General features: G+C 47.8%; 36 non-coding genes across 36 annotated transcripts; all 36 read left to right on the top strand.

Annotated features, from left to right (window-relative positions):
- Nucleotides 1-155: 155 nt before the first annotated feature.
- Nucleotides 156-228, top strand: Trnak-cuu. Its single transcript has one exon. It is a non-coding gene; the product is annotated as a tRNA-Lys (tRNA).
- A 322-nt stretch (nt 229-550) lies between these two features.
- On the top strand, nt 551-622 carry Trnat-agu. Its single transcript has one exon. It is a non-coding gene; the product is annotated as a tRNA-Thr (tRNA).
- Nucleotides 623-1,164: 542 nt separating this feature from the next.
- Trnar-ucg lies at nt 1,165-1,237 on the top strand. The gene has a single exon. It is a non-coding gene; the product is annotated as a tRNA-Arg (tRNA).
- A 442-nt stretch (nt 1,238-1,679) lies between these two features.
- Nucleotides 1,680-1,755, top strand: Trnak-cuu. Its single transcript has one exon. It is a non-coding gene; the product is annotated as a tRNA-Lys (tRNA).
- A 319-nt stretch (nt 1,756-2,074) lies between these two features.
- Trnat-agu lies at nt 2,075-2,147 on the top strand. The gene has a single exon. It is a non-coding gene; the product is annotated as a tRNA-Thr (tRNA).
- A 1,051-nt stretch (nt 2,148-3,198) lies between these two features.
- On the top strand, nt 3,199-3,271 carry Trnak-cuu. Its single transcript has one exon. It is a non-coding gene; the product is annotated as a tRNA-Lys (tRNA).
- A 322-nt stretch (nt 3,272-3,593) lies between these two features.
- Nucleotides 3,594-3,664, top strand: Trnat-agu. The gene has a single exon. It is a non-coding gene; the product is annotated as a tRNA-Thr (tRNA).
- A 546-nt stretch (nt 3,665-4,210) lies between these two features.
- Nucleotides 4,211-4,283, top strand: Trnar-ucg. Its single transcript has one exon. It is a non-coding gene; the product is annotated as a tRNA-Arg (tRNA).
- Nucleotides 4,284-4,724: 441 nt separating this feature from the next.
- Trnak-cuu lies at nt 4,725-4,797 on the top strand. Its single transcript has one exon. It is a non-coding gene; the product is annotated as a tRNA-Lys (tRNA).
- A 320-nt stretch (nt 4,798-5,117) lies between these two features.
- Nucleotides 5,118-5,189, top strand: Trnat-cgu. The gene has a single exon. It is a non-coding gene; the product is annotated as a tRNA-Thr (tRNA).
- A 546-nt stretch (nt 5,190-5,735) lies between these two features.
- Trnar-ucg lies at nt 5,736-5,809 on the top strand. Its single transcript has one exon. It is a non-coding gene; the product is annotated as a tRNA-Arg (tRNA).
- A 442-nt stretch (nt 5,810-6,251) lies between these two features.
- Nucleotides 6,252-6,324, top strand: Trnak-cuu. Its single transcript has one exon. It is a non-coding gene; the product is annotated as a tRNA-Lys (tRNA).
- A 324-nt stretch (nt 6,325-6,648) lies between these two features.
- On the top strand, nt 6,649-6,721 carry Trnat-agu. The gene has a single exon. It is a non-coding gene; the product is annotated as a tRNA-Thr (tRNA).
- A 547-nt stretch (nt 6,722-7,268) lies between these two features.
- Trnar-ucg lies at nt 7,269-7,342 on the top strand. Its single transcript has one exon. It is a non-coding gene; the product is annotated as a tRNA-Arg (tRNA).
- A 443-nt stretch (nt 7,343-7,785) lies between these two features.
- On the top strand, nt 7,786-7,858 carry Trnak-cuu. Its single transcript has one exon. It is a non-coding gene; the product is annotated as a tRNA-Lys (tRNA).
- Nucleotides 7,859-8,181: 323 nt separating this feature from the next.
- Nucleotides 8,182-8,255, top strand: Trnat-cgu. The gene has a single exon. It is a non-coding gene; the product is annotated as a tRNA-Thr (tRNA).
- Nucleotides 8,256-8,803: 548 nt separating this feature from the next.
- Nucleotides 8,804-8,879, top strand: Trnar-ucg. The gene has a single exon. It is a non-coding gene; the product is annotated as a tRNA-Arg (tRNA).
- A 441-nt stretch (nt 8,880-9,320) lies between these two features.
- On the top strand, nt 9,321-9,393 carry Trnak-cuu. The gene has a single exon. It is a non-coding gene; the product is annotated as a tRNA-Lys (tRNA).
- A 321-nt stretch (nt 9,394-9,714) lies between these two features.
- On the top strand, nt 9,715-9,787 carry Trnat-agu. The gene has a single exon. It is a non-coding gene; the product is annotated as a tRNA-Thr (tRNA).
- A 542-nt stretch (nt 9,788-10,329) lies between these two features.
- On the top strand, nt 10,330-10,402 carry Trnar-ucg. Its single transcript has one exon. It is a non-coding gene; the product is annotated as a tRNA-Arg (tRNA).
- A 437-nt stretch (nt 10,403-10,839) lies between these two features.
- Trnak-cuu lies at nt 10,840-10,912 on the top strand. Its single transcript has one exon. It is a non-coding gene; the product is annotated as a tRNA-Lys (tRNA).
- Nucleotides 10,913-11,233: 321 nt separating this feature from the next.
- On the top strand, nt 11,234-11,305 carry Trnat-cgu. The gene has a single exon. It is a non-coding gene; the product is annotated as a tRNA-Thr (tRNA).
- A 547-nt stretch (nt 11,306-11,852) lies between these two features.
- Nucleotides 11,853-11,925, top strand: Trnar-ucg. Its single transcript has one exon. It is a non-coding gene; the product is annotated as a tRNA-Arg (tRNA).
- Nucleotides 11,926-12,365: 440 nt separating this feature from the next.
- Nucleotides 12,366-12,439, top strand: Trnak-cuu. The gene has a single exon. It is a non-coding gene; the product is annotated as a tRNA-Lys (tRNA).
- A 323-nt stretch (nt 12,440-12,762) lies between these two features.
- Trnat-agu lies at nt 12,763-12,834 on the top strand. Its single transcript has one exon. It is a non-coding gene; the product is annotated as a tRNA-Thr (tRNA).
- Nucleotides 12,835-14,309: 1,475 nt separating this feature from the next.
- On the top strand, nt 14,310-14,384 carry Trnat-cgu. Its single transcript has one exon. It is a non-coding gene; the product is annotated as a tRNA-Thr (tRNA).
- Nucleotides 14,385-14,944: 560 nt separating this feature from the next.
- Trnar-ucg lies at nt 14,945-15,017 on the top strand. The gene has a single exon. It is a non-coding gene; the product is annotated as a tRNA-Arg (tRNA).
- Nucleotides 15,018-15,409: 392 nt separating this feature from the next.
- Nucleotides 15,410-15,482, top strand: Trnak-cuu. The gene has a single exon. It is a non-coding gene; the product is annotated as a tRNA-Lys (tRNA).
- A 321-nt stretch (nt 15,483-15,803) lies between these two features.
- Trnat-cgu lies at nt 15,804-15,875 on the top strand. The gene has a single exon. It is a non-coding gene; the product is annotated as a tRNA-Thr (tRNA).
- A 545-nt stretch (nt 15,876-16,420) lies between these two features.
- On the top strand, nt 16,421-16,493 carry Trnar-ucg. Its single transcript has one exon. It is a non-coding gene; the product is annotated as a tRNA-Arg (tRNA).
- Nucleotides 16,494-16,931: 438 nt separating this feature from the next.
- Nucleotides 16,932-17,004, top strand: Trnak-cuu. Its single transcript has one exon. It is a non-coding gene; the product is annotated as a tRNA-Lys (tRNA).
- Nucleotides 17,005-17,325: 321 nt separating this feature from the next.
- Trnat-cgu lies at nt 17,326-17,397 on the top strand. Its single transcript has one exon. It is a non-coding gene; the product is annotated as a tRNA-Thr (tRNA).
- Nucleotides 17,398-17,942: 545 nt separating this feature from the next.
- Nucleotides 17,943-18,015, top strand: Trnar-ucg. Its single transcript has one exon. It is a non-coding gene; the product is annotated as a tRNA-Arg (tRNA).
- Nucleotides 18,016-18,453: 438 nt separating this feature from the next.
- Nucleotides 18,454-18,526, top strand: Trnak-cuu. The gene has a single exon. It is a non-coding gene; the product is annotated as a tRNA-Lys (tRNA).
- A 321-nt stretch (nt 18,527-18,847) lies between these two features.
- Nucleotides 18,848-18,919, top strand: Trnat-cgu. Its single transcript has one exon. It is a non-coding gene; the product is annotated as a tRNA-Thr (tRNA).
- A 545-nt stretch (nt 18,920-19,464) lies between these two features.
- Trnar-ucg lies at nt 19,465-19,537 on the top strand. The gene has a single exon. It is a non-coding gene; the product is annotated as a tRNA-Arg (tRNA).
- The last annotated feature ends 118 nt before the right edge of the window (nt 19,538-19,655 follow it).

Below are 19,655 nucleotides of genomic sequence, written 5' to 3'. Positions count from 1 at the left end.
AGTAGATTTGATGCCTTTCGGAAAATTTATTTCATTGAATAGGAATTGTAGCTCATTTGTGGCAGCAGGAAATAAGCTGTAGTCAAAAGGATCTTCCATAGATGGTCGCAGGTCGCATAAATACTGTATGGCTCGTGACGCTGTTTGTGTTGGGAGCCCGGCTAGCTCAGTCGGTAGAGCATGAGACTCTTAATCTCAGGGTCGTGGGTTCGAGCCCCACGCTGGGCGGCGCAAAATTTTGTGTCTACGCGGATGCAACCTGCGCCCCTCTCGTGAGCCTTGCGTAATGAACGTAACGGGTTACGACGATGCCTAGCTTCGTATGAATATCAGAGGAATGGTTTTTGAAGCTGAAAGTAGCTCTGAAATGAAATAAAAGTGTTGTTTTGGAATTTTTAGGCGTACATCGATATCGTGTGAGATGTGTAGGAAAGCAGCAGCTGTGCTAACTAAATACAAATAATGGTCGCTAATGCGGTGCGTTTCCAGCTGAAGGGCTCCGATTGACTGGTCCATAAGATTGAAGTACCCGAAATGTGCACTAGGCGGCGCCTCCTTAGCTCAGTGGCAGAGCGCTGGTCTAGTAAACCAGAGGTCGTGAGTTCGATCCTCACAGGAGGCAAAAGAATTTTGTAACAGCCCCTTCTAACGTAGATCTTTCGAAAAAAGCGGTCAAGGATATAAAAAATTATGAATGGGTTCGGTATTTAAGAAATGCTCTCGCAAATGAATAGTGCGAACGGTGCTATTAAAGTAGGCACCAGAAACTGCTGCTTTTGGCAGTCTCCGGAGAATGCCGACGTGGAATACTTAGTTCTTGTGATGTATTTTCTACCCCTGGTAGAGACCCTCGCGTTGTCGTCGTCGTCGGCGCCGCCGCCGCTTTGGTAATAGCGGCAACTCGCCATTGTATGACATAGGGTGAGGTACCTTCTGCAAGCGACTGAGATGGCAGTAAGCGATTGAAGCTGATTTGCAACCTCTTGTTTGATCAGCGTCACAAGGGCTTGAATGTAACTTGCGATGGGACACAGCAAGAAGTAGCGTCGCCCTTTTAGTACTGAAATTGGAGATGGAGAATTGCGTCAAAGATGGGAAATTCATTCCGGCAAGCGTACAAATGGCGACAATGAGGTGTGTGGGGGGGAAGCATATTGCGCCAGTGACCGTGTGGCCTAATGGATAAGGCGTCGGACTTCGGATCCGAAGATTGCAGGTTCGAATCCTGTCACGGTCGAGTTTTTCCAGTTCTGCAAAAGATGCATGCTGTTTTACTGAGTTTGTTTGAGTACTACAAATCTAGTTGAAAGTTGCTTGCTGTCCGCTTCCTGGCTGCAAACCGGCGTCTACCTGAAGCTCAAGCAAGACAAAGGGGTTGTGTAGCGAAATTTTCGGCACAGTGCCGATCAGGAGAGATTTTTGGAACTACTGCGTCTGACTCAGGACCCAAGAGCTACGCCACAGGCGTCTGCGCACAGTCGAGCATGTGTGTTGAATAATGGTGCTGATAGCCACGTAATAATTTCAAGTAGATTTGATGCCTTTCGGAAAATTTATTTCATTGAATAGGAATTGTAGCTCATTTGTGGCAGCAGGAAATAAGCTGTAGTCAAAAGGATCTTCCATAGATGGTCGCAGGTCGCATAAATACTGTATGGCTCGTGGACGCGTTGTGTGGAGCCCGGCTAGCTCAGTCGGTAGAGCATGAGACTCTTAATCTCAGGGTCGTGGGGTTCGAGCCCCACGCTGGCGGCGCAAAATTTTGTGTCTACGCGGATGCAACCTGCGCCCCTCTCGTGAGCCTTGCGTAATGAACGTAACGGGTTACGACGATGCCTAGCTTCGTATGAATATCAGAGGAATGGTTTTTGAAGCTGAAAGTAGCTCTGAAATGAAATAAAAGTGTTGTTTTTGGAATTTTAGGCGTACATCGATATCGTGTGAGATGTGTAGGAAAGCAGCAGCTGTGCTAACTAAATACAAATAATGGTCGCTAATGCGGTGCGTTTCCAGCTGAAGGGCTCCGATTGACTGGTCCATAAGATTGAAGTACCCGAAATGTGCACTAGGCGGCGCCTCCTTAGCTCAGTGGCAGAGCGCCTGGTCTAGTAAACCAGAGGTCGTGAGTTCGATCCTCACAGGAGGCAAAAGAATTTTGTAACAGCCCCTTCTAACGTAGATCTTTCGAAAAAGCGGTCAAGGATATAAAAAATTATGAATGGGTTCGGTATTTAAGAAATGCTCTCGCAAATGAAATAGTGCGAACGGTGCTATTAAAGTAGGCACCAGAAACTGCTGCTTTTGGCAGTCTCCGGAGAATGCCGACGTGGAATACTTAGTTCTTGTGATGTAATTTCTACCCCTGGTAGAGACCCTCGCGGTTGTCGTCGTCGTCGGCGCCGCCGCCGCTTTGGTAATAGCGGCAACTCGCCATTGTATGACATAGGGTGAGGTACCTTCTGCAAGCGACTGAGATGGCAGTAAGCGATTGAAGCTGATTTGCAACCTCTTGTTGATCAGCGTCACAAGGGCTTGAATGTAACTTGCGATGGGACACAGCAAGAAGTAGCGTCGCCTTTTTAGTACTGAAATTGGAGATGGAGAATTGCGTCAAAGATGGGAAATTCATTCCGGCAAGCGTACAAATGGCGACAATGAGGTGTGTGGGGGGAAGCATATTGCGCCAGTGACCGTGTGGCCTAATGGATAAGGCGTCGGACTCGGATCCGAAGATTGCAGGTTCGAATCCTGTCACGGTCGAGTTTTTCCAGTTCTGCAAAAGATGCATGCTGTTTTACTGAGTTGTTTGAGTACTACAATCTAGTTGAAAGTTGCTGCTGTCCGCTCCTGGATGCAAACCGGCGTCTACCTGAAGCTCAAGCAAGACAAAGGGGTTGTGTAGCGAAATTTTCGGCACAGTGCCGATCAGGAGAGATTTTTGGAACTACTGCGTCTGACTCAGGACCCAAGAGCTACGCCACAGGCGTCTGCGCACAGTCGAGCATGTGTGTTGAATAATGGTTGCTGATAGCCACGTATAATTTCAAGTAGATTTGATGCCTTTCGGAAAATTTATTCATTGAATAGGAATTGTAGCTCATTTGTAGGCAGCAGGAAATAAGCTGTAGTCAAAAGGATCTTCCATAGATGGTCGCAGGTCGCATAAATACTGTATGGCTCGTGGACGCGTTGTGTGGAGCCCGGCTAGCTCAGTCGGTAGAGCATGAGACTCTTAATCTCAGGGTCGTGGGTTCGAGCCCCACGCTGGGCGGCGCAAAATTTTGTGTCTACGCGGATGCAACCTGCGCCCCTCTCGTGAGCCTTGCGTAATGAACGTAACGGGTTACGACGATGCCTAGCTTCGTATGAATATCAGAGGGAATGGTTTTTGAAGCTGAAAGTAGCTCTGAAATGAAATAAAAGTGTTGTTTTGGAATTTTAGGCGTACATCGATATCGTGTGAGATGTGTAGGAAAGCAGCAGCTGTGCTAACTAAATACAAATAATGGTCGCTAATGCGGTGCGTTTCCAGCTGAAGGGCTCCGAATTGACTGGTCCATAAGATTGAAGTACCCGAAATGTGCACTAGCGGCGCCTCCTTAGCTCAGTGGCAGAGCGCTGGTCTAGTAAACAGAGGTCGTGAGTTCGATCCTCACAGGAGGCAAAAGAATTTTGTAACAGCCCCTTCTAACGTAGATCTTTCGAAAAAAGCGGTCAAGGATATAAAAAATTATGAATGGGTTCGGTATTTTAAGAAATGCTCTCGCAAATGAATAGTGCGAACGGTGCTATTAAAGTAGGCACCAGAAACTGCTGCTTTTGGCAGTCTCCGGAGAATGCCGACGTGGAATACTTAGTTCTTGTGATGTATTTTCTACCCCTGGTAGAGACCCCTCGCGGTTGTCGTCGTCGTCGGCGCCGCCGCCGCTTTGGTAATAGCGGCAACTCGCCATTGTATGACATAGGGGTGAGGTACCTTCTGCAAGCGACTGAGATGGCAGTAAGCGATTGAAGCTGATTTGCAACCTCTTGTTTGATCAGCGTCACAAGGGCTTGAATGTAACTTGCGATGGGACACAGCAAGAAGTAGCGTCGCCTTTTTTAGTACTGAAATTGGAGATGGAGAATTGCGTCAAAGATGGGAAATTCATTCCGGCAAGCGTACAAATGGCGACAATGAGGTGTGTGTGGGGAAGCATATTGCGCCAGTGACCGTGTGGCCTAATGGATAAGGCGTCGGACTTCGGATCCGAAGATTGCAGGTTCGAATCCTGTCACGGTCGAGTTTTTCCAGTTCTGCAAAAGATGCATGCTGTTTTACTGAGTTGTTTGAGTACCTACAAATCTAGTTGAAAGTTGCTGCTGTCCGCTTCCTGGCTGCAAACCGGCGTCTACCTGGAAGCTCAAGCAAGACAAAGGGGTTGTGTAGCGAAATTTTCGGCACAGTGCCGATCAGGAGAGATTTTTTGGAACTACTGCGTCTGACTCAGGACCCAAGAGCTACGCCACAGGCGTCTGCGCACAGTCGAGCATGTGTGTTGAATAATGGTGCTGATAGCCACGTATCATTTCAAGTAGATTTGATGCCTTTCGGAAAATTTATTTCATTGAATAGGAATTGTAGCTCATTTGTGGCAGCAGGAAATAAGCTGTAGTCAAAAGGATCTTCCATAGATGGTCGCAGGTCGCATAAATACTGTATGGCTCGTGACGCGTTGTGTGGAGCCCGGCTAGCTCAGTCGGTAGAGCATGAGACTCTTAATCTCAGGGTCGTGGGTTCGAGCCCCACGCTGGGCGGCGCAAAATTTTGTGTCTACGCGGATGCAACCTGCGCCCCTCTCGTGAGCCTTGCGTAATGAACGTAACGGGTTACGACGATGCCTAGCTTCGTATGAATATCAGAGGAATGGTTTTTGAAGCTGAAAGTAGCTCTGAAATGAAATAAAGTGTTGTTTTGGAATTTTAGGCGTACATCGATATCGTGTGAGATGTGTAGGAAAGCAGCAGCAGTGCTAACTAAATACAAATAATGGTCGCTAATGCGGTGCGTTTCCAGCTGAAGGGCTCCGATTGACTGGTCCATAAGATTGAAGTACCCGAAATGTGCACTAGGCGGCGCCTCCTTAGCTCAGTGGCAGAGCGCTGGTCTCGTAAACCAGAGGTCGTGAGTTCGATACTCACAGGAGGCAAAAGAATTTTGTAACAGCCCCTTCTAACGTAGATCTTTCGAAAAAAGCGGTCAAGGATATAAAAAATTATGAATGGGTTCGGTATTTAAGAAATGCTCTCGCAAATGAATAGTGCGAACGGTGCTATTAAAGTAGGCACCAGAAACTGCTGCTTTTGGCAGTCTCCGGAGAATGCCGACGTGGAATACTTAGTTCTTGTGATGTATTTTCTACCCCTGGTAGAGACCCTCGCGGTTGTCGTCGTCCGTCGTCGGCGCCGCCGCCGCTTTGGTAATAGAGGCAACTCGCCATTGTATGACATAGGGTGAGGCACCTTCTGCAAGCGACTGAGATGGCAGTAAGCGATTGAAGCTGATTTGCAACCTCTTGTTTGATCAGCGTCACAAGGGCTTGAATGTAACTTGCGATGGGACACAGCAAGAAGTAGCGTCGCCTTTTTAGTACTGAAATTGGAGATGGAGAATTGCGTCAAAGATGGGAAATTCATTCCGGCAAGCGTACAAATGGCGACAATGAGGTGTGTGTGGGGAAGCATATTGCGCCAGTGACCGTGTGGCCTAATGGATAAGGCGTCGGACTTCGGATCCGAAGATTGCAGGTTCCGAATCCTGTCACGGTCGAGTTTTTCCAGTTCTGCAAAAGATGCATGCTGTTTTACTGAGTTGTTTGAGTACTACAAATCTAGTTGAAAGTTGCTGCTGTCCGCTTTCTGGCTGCAAACCGGCGTCTACCTGAAGCTCAAGCAAGGACAAAGGGGTTGTGTAGCGAAATTTTCGGCACAGTGCCGATCAGGAGAGATTTTTGGAACTACTGCGTCTGACTCAGGACCCAAGAGCTACGCCACAGGCGTCTGCGCACAGTCGAGCATGTGTGTTGAATAATGGTGCTGATAGCCACGTATAATTTCAAGTAGATTTGATGCCTTTCGGAAAATTTAATTTCATTGAATAGGAATTGTAGCTCATTTGTGGCAGCAGGAAATAAGCTGTAGTCAAAAGGATCTTCCATAGATATGGTCGCAGGTCGCATAAATACTGTATGGCTCGTGACGCGTTGTGTGGAGCCCGGCTAGCTCAGTCGGTAGAGCATGAGACTCTTAATCTCAGGGTCGTGGGTTCGAGCCCCACGCTGGGCGGCGCAAAATTTTGTGTCTACGCGGATGCAACCTGCGCCCCTCTCGTGAGCCTTGCGTAATGAACGTAACGGGTTACGACGATGCCTAGCTTCGTATGAATATTCAGAGGAATGGTTTTTGAAGCTGAAAGTAGCTCTGAAAATGAAATAAAAGTGTTGTTTTGGAATTTTAGGCGTACATCGATATCGTGTGAGATGTGTAGGAAAGCAGCAGCTGTGCTAACTAAATACAAATAATGGTCGCTAATGCTGTGCGTTTCCAGCTGAAGGGCCTCCGATTGACTGGTCCATAAGATTGAAGTACCCGAAATGTGCACTAGGCGGCGCCTCCTTAGCTCAGTGGCAGAGCGCTGGTCTAGTAAACCAGAGGTCGTGAGTTCGATCCCTCACAGGAGGCAAAAGAATTTTGTAACAGCCCCTTCTAACGTAGATCTTTCGAAAAAAAGCGGTCAAGGATATAAAAAATTATGAATGGGTTCGGTATTTAAGAAATGCTCTCGCAAATGAATAGTGCGAACGGTGCTATTAAAGTACGGCACCAGAAACTGCTGCTTTTGGCAGTCTCCGGAGAATGCCGACGTGGAATACTTAGTTCTTGTGATGTATTTTCTACCCCTGGTAGAGACCCTCGCGGTTGTCGTCGTCGTCGGCGCCGCCGCCGCTTTGGTAATAGCGGCAACTCGCCATTGTATGACATAGGGGTGAGGTACCTTCTGCAAGCGACTGAGATGGCAGTAAGCGATTGAAGCTGATTTGCAACCTCTTGTTTGATCAGCGTCACAAGGGCTTGAATGTAACTTGCGATGGGACACAGCAAGAAGTAGCGTCGCCTTTTTAGTACTGAAATTGGAGATGGAGAATTGCGTCAAAGATGGGAAATTCATTCCGGCAAGCGTACAAATGGCGACAATGAGGTGTGTGTGTGGGGAAGCATATTGCGCCAGTGACCGTGTGGCCCTAATGGATAAGGCGTCGGACTTCGGATCCGAAGATTGCAGGTTCGAATCCTGTCACGGTCGAGTTTTTCCAGTTCTGCAAAAGATGCATGCTGTTTTACTGAGTTGTTTGAGTACTACAAATCTAGTTGAAAGGTTTGCTGCTGTCCGCTTCCTGGCTGCAAACCGGCGTCTACCTGAAGCTCAATGCAAGACAAAAGGGGTTGTGTAGCGAAATTTTCGGCACAGTGCCGATCAGGAGAGATTTTTGGAACTACTGCGTCTGACTCAGGACCCCAAGAGCTACGCCACAGGCGTCTGCGCACAGTCGAGCATGTGTGTTGAATAATGGTGCTGATAGCCACGTATCATTTCAAGTAGATTTGATGCCTTTCGGAAAATTTATTTCATTGAATAGGAATTGTAGCTCATTTGTGGCAGCAGGAAATAAGCTGTAGTCAAAAGGATCTTCCATAGATGGTCGCAGGTCGCATAAATACTGTATGGCTCGTGACGCGTTGTGTGGAGCCCGGCTAGCTCAGTCGGTAGAGCATGAGACTCTTAATCTCAGGGTCGTGGGTTCGAGCCCCACGCTGGGCGGCGCAAAATTTTGTGTCTACGCGGATGCAACCCTGCGCCCCTCTCGTGAGCCTTGCGTAATGAACGTAACGGGTTACGACGATGCCTAGCTTCGTATGAATATCAGAGGAATGGTTTTTGAAGCTGAAAGTAGCTCTGAAATGAAATAAAAGTGTTGTTTTGGAATTTTAGGCGTACATCGATATCGTGTGAGATGTGTAGGAAAGCAGCAGCAGTGCTAACTAAATACAAATAATGGTCGCTAATGCGGTGCGTTTCCAGCTGAAGGGGCTCCGATTGACTGGTCCATAAGATTGAAGTACCCGAAATGTGCACTAGGCGGCGCCTCCTTAGCTCAGTGGCAGAGCGCTGGTCTCGTAAAACCAGACGGTCGTGAGTTCGATACTCACAGGAGGCAAAAGAATTTTGTAACAGCCCCTTCTAACGTAGATCTTTCGAAAAAAGCGGTCAAGGGATATAAAAAATTATGAATGGGTTCGGTATTTAAGAAATGCTCTCGCAAATGAATAGTGCGAACGGTGCTATTAAAGTAGGCACCAGAAACTGCTGCTTTTGGCAGTCTCCGGAGAATGCCGACGTGGAATACTTAGTTCTTGTGATGTATTTTCTACCCTGGTAGAGACCCTCGCGGTTGTCGTCGTCGTCGTCGGCGCCGCCGCCGCTTTGGTAATAGAGGCAACTCGCCCATTGTATGACATAGGGTGAGGCACCTTCTGCAAGCGACTGAGATGGCAGTAAGCGATTGAAGCTGATTTGCAAACCTCTTGTTTGATCAGCGTCACAAGGGCTTGAATGTAACTTGCGATGGGACACAGCAAGAAGTAGCGTCGCCTTTTTAGTACTGAAATTGGAGATGGAGAATTGCGTCAAAGATGGGAAATTCATTCCGGCAAGCGTACAAATGGCGACAATGAGGTGTGTGTGGGGAAGCATATTGCCGCCAGTGACCGAGTGTGGCCTAATGGATAAGGCGGTCGGACTTCGGATCCGAAGATTGCAGGTTCGAATCCTGTCACGGTCGAGTTTTTCCAGTTCTGCAAAAGATGCATGCTGTTTTACTGAGTTGTTTGAGTACTACAAATCTAGTTGAAAGTTGCTGCTGTCCGCTTTCTGGCTGCAAACCGGCGTCTACCTGAAGCTCAAGCAAGACAAAGGGGTTGTGTAGCGAAATTTTCGGCACAGTGCCGATCAGGAGAGATTTTTTGGAACTACTGCGTCTGACTCAGGACCCAAGAGCTACGCCACAGGCGTCTGCGCACAGTCGAGCATGTGTGTTGAATAATGGTGCTGATAGCCACGTATAATTTCAAGTAGATTTGATGCCTTTCGGAAAATTCTATTTCATTGAATAGGAATTGTAGCTCATTTGTGGCAGCAGGAAATAAGCTGTAGTCAAAAGGATCTTCCATAGATGGTCGCAGGTCGCATAAATACTGTATGGCTCGTGACGCGTCTGTGTGGAGCCCGGCTAGCTCAGTCGGTAGAGCATGAGACTCTTAATCTCAGGGTCGTGGGTTCGAGCCCCACGCTGGGCGGCGCAAAATTTTGTGTCTACGCGGATGCAACCTGCGCCCTCTCGTGAGCCTTGCGTAATGAACGTAACGGGTTACGACGATGCCTAGCTTCGTATGAATATCAGAGGAATGGTTTTTGAAGCTGAAAGTAGCTCTGAAATGAAAATAAAAGTGTTGTTTTGGAATTTTAGGCGTACATCGATATCGTGTGAGATGTGTAGGAAAGCAGCAGCTGTGCTAACTAAATACAAATAATGGTCGCTAATGCGGTGCGTTTCCAGCTGAAGGGCTCCGATTGACTGGTCCATAAGATTGAAGTACCCGAAATGTGCACTAGGCGGCGCCTCCTTAGCTCAGTGGCAGAGCGCTGGTCTAGTAAACCCAGAGGTCGTGAGTTCGATCCTCACAGGAGGCAAAAGAATTTTGTAACAGCCCCTTCTAACGTAGATCTTTCGAAAAAAGCGGTCAAGGATATAAAAAATTATGAATGGGTTCGGTATTTAAGAAATGCTCTCGCAAATGAATAGTGCGAACGGTGCTATTAAAGTAGGCACCAGAAACTGCTGCTTTTGGCAGTCTCCGGAGAATGCCGACGTGGAATACTTAGTTCTTGTGATGTATTTTCTACCCCTGGTAGAGACCCTCGCGGTTGTCGTCGTCGTCGGCGCCGCCGCCGCTTTGGTAATAGCGGCAACTCGCCATTGTATGACATAGGGTGAGGTACCTTCTGCAAGCGACTGAGATGGCAGTAAGCGATTGAAGCTGATTTGCAACCTCTTGTTTGATCAGCGTCACAAGGGCTTGAATGTAACTTGCGATGGGACACAGCAAGAAGTAGCGTCGCCTTTTTAGTACTGAAATTGGAGATGGAGAATTGCGTCAAAGATGGGAAATTCATTCCGGCAAGCGTACAAATGGCGACAATGAGGTGTGTGTGGGGAAGCATATTGCGCCAGTGACCGTGTGGCCTAATGGATAAGGCGTCGGACTTCGGATCCGAAGATTGCAGGTTCGAATCCTGTCACGGTCGAGTTTTTCCAGTTCTGCAAAAGATGCATGCTGTTTTACTGAGTTGTTTGAGTACTACAAATCTAGTTGAAAGTTGCTGCTGTCCGCTTCCTGGCTGCAAACCGGCGTCTACCTGAAGCTCAAGCAAGACAAAGGGGTTGTGTAGCGAAATTTTCGGCACAGTGCGATCAGGAGAGATTTTTGGAACTACTGCGTCTGACTCAGGACCCAAGAGCTACGCCACAGGCGTCTGCGCACAGTCGAGCATGTGTGTTGAATAATGGTGCTGATAGCCACGTATCATTTCAAGTAGATTTGATGCCTTTCGGAAAATTTATTTCATTGAATAGGAATTGTAGCTCATTTGTGGCAGCAGGAAATAAGCTGTAGTCAAAAGGATCTTCCATAGATGGTCGCAGGTCGCATAAATACTGTATGGCTCGTGACGCGTTGTGTGGAGCCCGGCTAGCTCAGTCGGTAGAGCATGAGACTCTTAATCTCAGGGTCGTGGGTTCGAGCCCCACGCTGGGCGGCGCAAAATTTTGTGTCTACGCGGATGCAACCTGCGCCCCTCTCGTGAGCCTTGCGTAATGAACGTAACGGGTTACGACGATGCCTAGCTTCGTATGAATATCAGAGGAATGGTTTTTGAAGCTGAAAGTAGCTCTGAAATGAAATAAAAGTGTTGTTTTGGAATTTTAGGCGTACATCGATATCGTGTGAGATGTGTAGGAAAGCAGCAGCAGTGCTAACTAAATACAAATAATGGTCGCTAATGCGGTGCGTTTCCAGCTGAAGGGCTCCGATTGACTGGTCCATAAGATTGAAGTACCCGAAATGTGCACTAGGCGGCGCCTCCTTAGCTCAGTGGCAGAGCGCTGGTCTCGTAAACCAGAGGTCGTGAGTTCGATACTCACAGGAGGCAAAAGAATTTTGTAACAGCCCCTTCTAACGTAGATCTTTCGAAAAAAGCGGTCAAGGATATAAAAAATTATTGAATGGGTTCGGTATTTAAGAAATGCTCTCGCAAATGAATAGTGCGAACGGTGCTATTAAAGTAGGCACCAGAAACTGCTGCTTTTGGCAGTCTCCGGAGAATGCCGACGTGGAATACTTAGTTCTTGTGATGTATTTTCTACCCCTGGTAGAGACCCTCGCGGTTGTCGTCGTCGTCGTCGGCGCCGCCGCCGCTTTGGTAATAGAGGCAACTCGCCATTGTATGACATAGGGTGAGGCACCTTCTGCAAGCGACTGAGGATGGCAGTAAGCGATTGAAGCTGATTTGCAACCTCTTGTTTGATCAGCGTCACAAGGGCTTGAATGTAACTTGCGATGGGACACAGCAAGAAGTAGCGTCGCCTTTTTAGTACTGAAATTGGAGATGGAGAATTGCGTCAAAGATGGGAAATTCATTCCGGCAAGCGTACAAATGGCGACAATGAGGTGTGTGTGGGGAAGCATATTGCGCCAGTGACCGTGTGGCCTAATGGATAAGGCGTCGGACTTCGGATCCGAAGATTGCAGGTTCGAATCCTGTCACGGTCGAGTTTTTCCAGTTCTGCAAAAGATGCATGCTGTTTTACTGAGTTGTTTGAGTACTACAAATCTAGTTGAAAGTTGCTGCTGTCCGCTTTCTGGCTGCAAACCGGCGTCTACCTGAAAGCTCAAGCAAGACAAAGGGGTTGTGTAGCGAAATTTTCGGCACAGTGCCGATCAGGAGAGATTTTTGGAACTACTGCGTCTGACTCAGGACCCAAGAGCTACGCCACAGGCGTCTGCGCACAGTCGAGCATGTGTGTTGAATAATGGTGCTGATAGCCACGTATAATTTCAAGTAGATTTGATGCCTTTCGGAAAATTTATTTCATTGAATAGGAATTGTAGCTCATTTGTGGCAGCAGGAAATAAGCTGTAGTCAAAAGGATCTTCCATAGATGGTCGCAGGTCGCATAAATACTGTATGGCTCCGTGACGCGTTGTGTGGAGCCCGGCTAGCTCAGTCGGTAGAGCATGAGACTCTTAATCTCAGGGTCGTGTGGTTCGAGCCCCACGCTGGGCGGCGCAAAATTTTGTGTCTACGCGGATGCAACCTGCGCCCTCTCGTGAGCCTTGCGTAATGAACGTAACGGGTTACGACGATGCCTAGCTTCGTATGAATATCAGAGGAATGGTTTTTGAAGCTGAAAGTAGCTCTGAAATGAAATAAAAGTGTTGTTTTGGAATTTTAGGGCGTACATCGATATCGTGTGAGATGTGTAGGAAAGCAGCAGCTGTGCTAACTAAATACAAATAATGGTCGCTAATGCGGTGCGTTTCCAGCTGAAGGGGCTCCGATTGACTGGTCCATAAGATTGAAGTACCCGAAAATGTGCACTAGGCGGCGCCTCCTTAGCTCAGTGGCAGAGCGCTGGTCTAGTAAACCAGAGGTCGTGAGTTCGATCCTCACAGGAGGCAAAAGAATTTGTAACAGCCCCTTCTAACGTAGATCTTGCGAAAAAAGCGGTCAAGGATATAAAAAATTATGAATGGGTTTCGATATTTAAGAAATGCTCTCGCAAATGAATAGTGCGAACGGTGCTATTAAAGTAGGCACCAGAAACTGCTGCTTTTGGCAGTCTCCGGAGAATGCCGACGTGGAATACTTAGTTCTTGTGATGTATTTTCTACCCCTGGTAGAGACCCTCCGCGGTTGTCGTCGTCGTCGGCGCCGCCGCCGCTTTGGTAATAGCGGCAACTCGCCATTGTATGACATAGGGTGAGGTACCTTCTGCAAGCGACTGAGATGGCAGTAAGCGATTGAAGCTGATTTGCAACCTCTTGTTTGATCAGCGTCACAAGGGCTTGAATGTAACTTGCGATGGGGACACAGCAAGAAGTAGCGTCGCCTTTTTAGTACTGAAATTGGAGATGGAGAATTGCGTCAAAGATGGGAAATTCATTCCGGCAAGCGTACAAATGGCGACAATGAAGGTGTGTTGTGGGGAAGCATATTGCGCCAGTGACCGTGTGGCCTAATGGATAAGGCGTCGACTTCGGATCCGAAGATTGCAGGTTCGAATCCTGTCACGGTCGAGTTTTTCCAGTTCTGCAAAAGATGCATGCTGTTTTTACTGAGTTGTTTGAGTACTACAAATCTAGTTGAAAGTTGCTGCTGTCCGCTTCCTGGCTGCAAACCGGCGTCTACCTGAAGCTCAAGCAAGACAAAGGGGTTGTGTAGCGAAATTTTCGGCACAGTGCCGTCATGAGAGATTTTTGGAACTACTGCGTCTGACTCAGGACCCAAGAGCTACGCCACAGGCGTCTGCGCACAGTCGAGCATGTGTGTTGAATAATGGTGCTGATAGCCACGTATCATTTCAAGTAGATTTTGATGCCTTTCGGAAAATTTATTTCATTGAATAGGAATTGTAGCTCATTTGTGGCAAGCAGGAAATAAGCTGTAGTCAAAAGGATCTTCCATAGATGGTCGCAGGTCGCATAAATACTGTATGGCTCGTGACGCGTTGTGTGGGAGCCCGGCCTAGGCTAGCACTCGAAAGTTCGGTAATAGCATGAGACTCTTAATCTCAGGGTCGTGGGTTCGAGCCCCACGCTGGGCGGCGCAAAATTTTGTGTCTACGCGGATGCCAACCTGCGCACCTCTCGTGAGCCTTGCGTAATGAACGTAACGGGTGTTACGACGATGCCTAGCTTCGTTATGAATATCAGAGGAATGGTTTTTGAAGCTGAAAGTAGCTCTGAAATGAAATAAAAGTGTTGTTTTGGAATTTTAGGCGTACATCGATATCGTTGTGAGATGTGTAGGAAAGCAGCAGCAGTGCTAACTAAATACAAATAATGGTCGCTAATGCGGTGCGTTTCCAGCTGAAGGGCTCCGATTGACTGGTCCATAAGATTTGAAGTACCCGAAATGTGCACTAAGGCGGCGCGCCTCCTTAGCTCAGTGGCAAGAGTGCTTGGTCTCGTAAACCCAGAGGTCGTGAGTTCGATACTCACAGGAGGCAAAAAGAATTTTGTAACAGCCCCCTTCTAACGTAGATCTTTCGAAAAAAGCGGTCAATGGATATAAAAAAATTATGAATGGGTTCGGTATTTAAGAAATGCTCTCGCAAATGAATAGTGCGAACGGTGCTATTAAAGTAGGCACCAGAAACTGCTGCTTTTGGCAGTCTCCGGAGAATGCCGACGTGGGAATACTTAGTTCTTGTGATGTATTTTCTACCCCTGGTAGAGACCCTCGCGGTTGTCGTCGTCGTCCGTCGGCGCCGCCGACCGCTTGGTAATAGAGGCAACTCGCCATTGTATGACATAGGGTGAGGGCACCTTCTGCAAGCGACTGAGATGGCAGTAAGCGATTGAAGCTGATTTGCAACCTCTTGTTTGATCAGCGTCACAAGGGCTTGAATGTAACTTGCGATGGGACACCAGCAAGAAGTAGCGTCGCCTTTTTAGTACTGAAAATTGGAGATGGAGAATTGCGTCAAAGATGGGAAAATTCATTCCGGCCAAGCGTACAAATGGCGACAATGAGAGTGTCGTGGTGGGGAAGCATATTGCGCCCAGTGACCGTGTGGCCTAATGGATAAGGCGTCGGACTTCGGATCCGAAGATTGCAGGTTCGAATCCTGTCACGGTCGAGTTTTTCCAGTTCTGCAAAAGATGCATGCTGTTTTACTGAGTTGTTTGAGTACTACAAATCTAGTTGAAAGTTGCTGCTGTGTCCGCCCTTCCTGGCTGCAAACCGGCGTCTACCTGAAGCTCAAGCAAGACAAAGGGGTTGTGTAGCGAAATTTTCGGCACAGTGCCGATCAGGAGAGATTTTTGAACTACTGCGTCTGACTCAGGACCCAAGAGCTACGCCACAGGCGTCTGCGCACAGTCGAGCATGTGTGTTGAATAATGGTGCTGATAGCCACGTATCATTTCAAGTAGATTTGATGCCTTTCGGAAAATTTATTTCATTGAATAGGAAATTGTAGCTCATTTGTGGCAGCAGGAAATCTGTATGGCTCGTGACGCGTTGTGTGGAGCCCGGCTAGCTCAGTCGGTAGAGCATGAGACTCTTAATCTCAGGGTCGTGGGTTCGAGCCCCACGCTGGGCGGCGCAAAATTTTGTGTCTACGCGGATGCAACCTGCGCCCCTCTCGTGAGCCTTGCGTAATGAACGTAACGGGTTACGACGATGCCTAGCTTCGTATGAATATCAGAGGAATGGTTTTTGAAGCTGAAAGTAGCTCTGAAATGAAATAAAAGTGTTGTTTTGGAATTTTAGGCGTACATCGATATCGTGTGAGATGTGTAGGAAAGCAGCAGCAGTGCTAACTAAATACAAATAATGGTCGCTAATGCGGTGCGTTTCCAGCTGAAGGGCTCCGATTGACTGGTCCATAAGATTGAAGTACCCGAAATGTGCACTAGGCGGCGCCTCCTTAGCTCAGTGGCAGAGCGCTGGTCTCGTAAACCAGAGGTCGTGAGTTCGATACTCACAGGAGGCAAAAGAATTTTGTAACAGCCCCTTCTAACGTAGATCTTTCGAAAAAAGCGGTCAAGGATATAAAAAATTATGAATGGGTTCGGTATTTAAGAAATGCTCTCGCAAATGAATAGTGCGAACGGTGCTATTAAAGTAGGCACCAGAAACTGCTGCTTTTGGCAGTCTCCGGAGAATGCCGACGTGGAATACTTAGTTCTTGTGATGTATTTTCTACCCCTGGTAGAGACCCTCGCGGTTGTCGTCGTCGTCGTCGGCGCCGCCGCCGCTTTGGTAATAGAGGCAACTCGCCATTGTATGACATAGGGTGAGGCACCTTCTGCAAGCGACTGAGATGGCAGTAAGCGATTGAAGCTGATTTGCAACCTCTTGTTTGATCAGCGTCACAAGGGCTTGAATGTAACTTGCGATGGGACACAGCAAGAAGTAGCGTCGCCTTTTTAGTACTGAAATTGGAGATGGAGAATTGCGTCAAAGATGGGAAATTCATTCCGGCAAGCGTACAAATGGCGACAATGAGGTGTGTGTGGGGAAGCATATTGCGCCAGTGACCGTGTGGCCTAATGGATAAGGCGTCGGACTTCGGATCCGAAGATTGCAGGTTCGAATCCTGTCACGGTCGAGTTTTTCCAGTTCTGCAAAAGATGCATGCTGTTTTACTGAGTTGTTTGAGTACTACAAATCTAGTTGAAAGTTGCTGCTGTCCGCTTCCTGGCTGCAAACCGGCGTCTACCTGAAGCTCAAGCAAGACAAAGGGGTTGTGTAGCGAAATTTTCGGCACAGTGCCGATCAGGAGAGATTTTTGGAACTACTGCGTCTGACTCAGGACCCAAGAGCTACGCCACAGGCGTCTGCGCACAGTCGAGCATGTGTGTTGAATAATGGTGCTGATAGCCACGTATCATTTCAAGTAGATTTGATGCCTTTCGGAAAATTTATTTCATTGAATAGGAATTGTAGCTCATTTGTGGCAGCAGGAAATAAGCTGTAGTCAAAAGGATCTTCCATAGATGGTCGCAGGTCGCATAAATACTGTATGGCTCGTGACGCGTTGTGTGGAGCCCGGCTAGCTCAGTCGGTAGAGCATGAGACTCTTAATCTCAGGGTCGTGGGTTCGAGCCCCACGCTGGGCGGCGCAAAATTTTGTGTCTACGCGGATGCAACCTGCGCCCCTCTCGTGAGCCTTGCGTAATGAACGTAACGGGTTACGACGATGCCTAGCTTCGTATGAATATCAGAGGAATGGTTTTTGAAGCTGAAAGTAGCTCTGAAATGAAATAAAAGTGTTGTTTTGGAATTTTAGGCGTACATCGATATCGTGTGAGATGTGTAGGAAAGCAGCAGCTGTGCTAACTAAATACAAATAATGGTCGCTAATGCGGTGCGTTTCCAGCTGAAGGGCTCCGATTGACTGGTCCATAAGATTGAAGTACCCGAAATGTGCACTAGGCGGCGCCTCCTTAGCTCAGTGGCAGAGCGCTGGTCTCGTAAACCAGAGGTCGTGAGTTCGATACTCACAGGAGGCAAAAGAATTTTGTAACAGCCCCTTCTAACGTAGATCTTTCGAAAAAAGCGGTCAAGGATATAAAAAATTATGAATGGGTTCGGTATTTAAGAAATGCTCTCGCAAATGAATAGTGCGAACGGTGCTATTAAAGTAGGCACCAGAAACTGCTGCTTTTGGCAGTCTCCGGAGAATGCCGACGTGGAATACTTAGTTCTTGTGATGTATTTTCTACCCCTGGTAGAGACCCTCGCGGTTGTCGTCGTCGTCGTCGGCGCCGCCGCCGCTTTGGTAATAGAGGCAACTCGCCATTGTATGACATAGGGTGAGGCACCTTCTGCAAGCGACTGAGATGGCAGTAAGCGATTGAAGCTGATTTGCAACCTCTTGTTTGATCAGCGTCACAAGGGCTTGAATGTAACTTGCGATGGGACACAGCAAGAAGTAGCGTCGCCTTTTTAGTACTGAAATTGGAGATGGAGAATTGCGTCAAAGATGGGAAATTCATTCCGGCAAGCGTACAAATGGCGACAATGAGGTGTGTGTGGGGAAGCATATTGCGCCAGTGACCGTGTGGCCTAATGGATAAGGCGTCGGACTTCGGATCCGAAGATTGCAGGTTCGAATCCTGTCACGGTCGAGTTTTTCCAGTTCTGCAAAAGATGCATGCTGTTTTACTGAGTTGTTTGAGTACTACAAATCTAGTTGAAAGTTGCTGCTGTCCGCTTCCTGGCTGCAAACCGGCGTCTACCTGAAGCTCAAGCAAGACAAAGGGGTTGTGTAGCGAAATTTTCGGCACAGTGCCGATCAGGAGAGATTTTTGGAACTACTGCGTCTGACTCAGGACCCAAGAGCTACGCCACAGGCGTCTGCGCACAGTCGAGCATGTGTGTTGAATAATGGTGCTGATAGCCACGTATAATTTCAAGTAGATTTGATGCCTTTCGGAAAATTTATTTCATTGAATAGGAATTGTAGCTCATTTGTGGCAGCAGGAAATAAGCTGTAGTCAAAAGGATCTTCCATAGATGGTCGCAGGTCGCATAAATACTGTATGGCTCGTGACGCGTTGTGTGGAGCCCGGCTAGCTCAGTCGGTAGAGCATGAGACTCTTAATCTCAGGGTCGTGGGTTCGAGCCCCACGCTGGGCGGCGCAAAATTTTGTGTCTACGCGGATGCAACCTGCGCCCCTCTCGTGAGCCTTGCGTAATGAACGTAACGGGTTACGACGATGCCTAGCTTCGTATGAATATCAGAGGAATGGTTTTTGAAGCTGAAAGTAGCTCTGAAATGAAATAAAAGTGTTGTTTTGGAATTTTAGGCGTACATCGATATCGTGTGAGATGTGTAGGAAAGCAGCAGCTGTGCTAACTAAATACAAATAATGGTCGCTAATGCGGTGCGTTTCCAGCTGAAGGGCTCCGATTGACTGGTCCATAAGATTGAAGTACCCGAAATGTGCACTAGGCGGCGCCTCCTTAGCTCAGTGGCAGAGCGCTGGCCTCGTAAACCAGAGGTCGTGAGTTCGATCCTCACAGGAGGCAAAAGAATTTTGTAACAGCCCCTTCTAACGTAGATCTTTCGAAAAAAGCGGTCAAGGATATAAAAAATTATGAATGGGTTCGGTATTTAAGAAATGCTCTCGCAAATGAATAGTGCGAACGGTGCTATTAAAGTAGGCACCAGAAACTGCTGCTTTTGGCAGTCTCCGGAGAATGCCGACGTGGAATACTTAGTTCTTGTGATGTATTTTCTACCCCTGGTAGAGACCCTCGCGGTTGTCGTCGTCGTCGTCGGCGCCGCCGCCGCTTTGGTAATAGAGGCAACTCGCCATTGTATGACATAGGGTGAGGCACCTTCTGCAAGCGACTGAGATGGCAGTAAGCGATTGAAGCTGATTTGCAACCTCTTGTTTGATCAGCGTCACAAGGGCTTGAATGTAACTTGCGATGGGACACAGCAAGAAGTAGCGTCGCCTTTTTAGTACTGAAATTGGAGATGGAGAATTGCGTCAAAGATGGGAAATTCATTCCGGCAAGCGTACAAATGGCGACAATGAGGTGTGTGTGGGGAAGCATATTGCGCCAGTGACCGTGTGGCCTAATGGATAAGGCGTCGGACTTCGGATCCGAAGATTGCAGGTTCGAATCCTGTCACGGTCGAGTTTTTCCAGTTCTGCAAAAGATGCATGCTGTTTTACTGAGTTGTTTGAGTACTACAAATCTAGTTGAAAGTTGCTGCTGTCCGCTTCCTGGCTGCAAACCGGCGTCTACCTGAAGC

Source organism: Schistocerca piceifrons, unplaced genomic scaffold, assembly GCF_021461385.2.
Source record: "Schistocerca piceifrons isolate TAMUIC-IGC-003096 unplaced genomic scaffold, iqSchPice1.1 HiC_scaffold_1813, whole genome shotgun sequence".
NCBI lineage: Eukaryota > Metazoa > Arthropoda > Insecta > Orthoptera > Acrididae > Schistocerca > Schistocerca piceifrons.
Note: the sequence above shows the minus strand (reverse complement) of the source record. Positions and strands in the feature narration are given on the sequence as shown.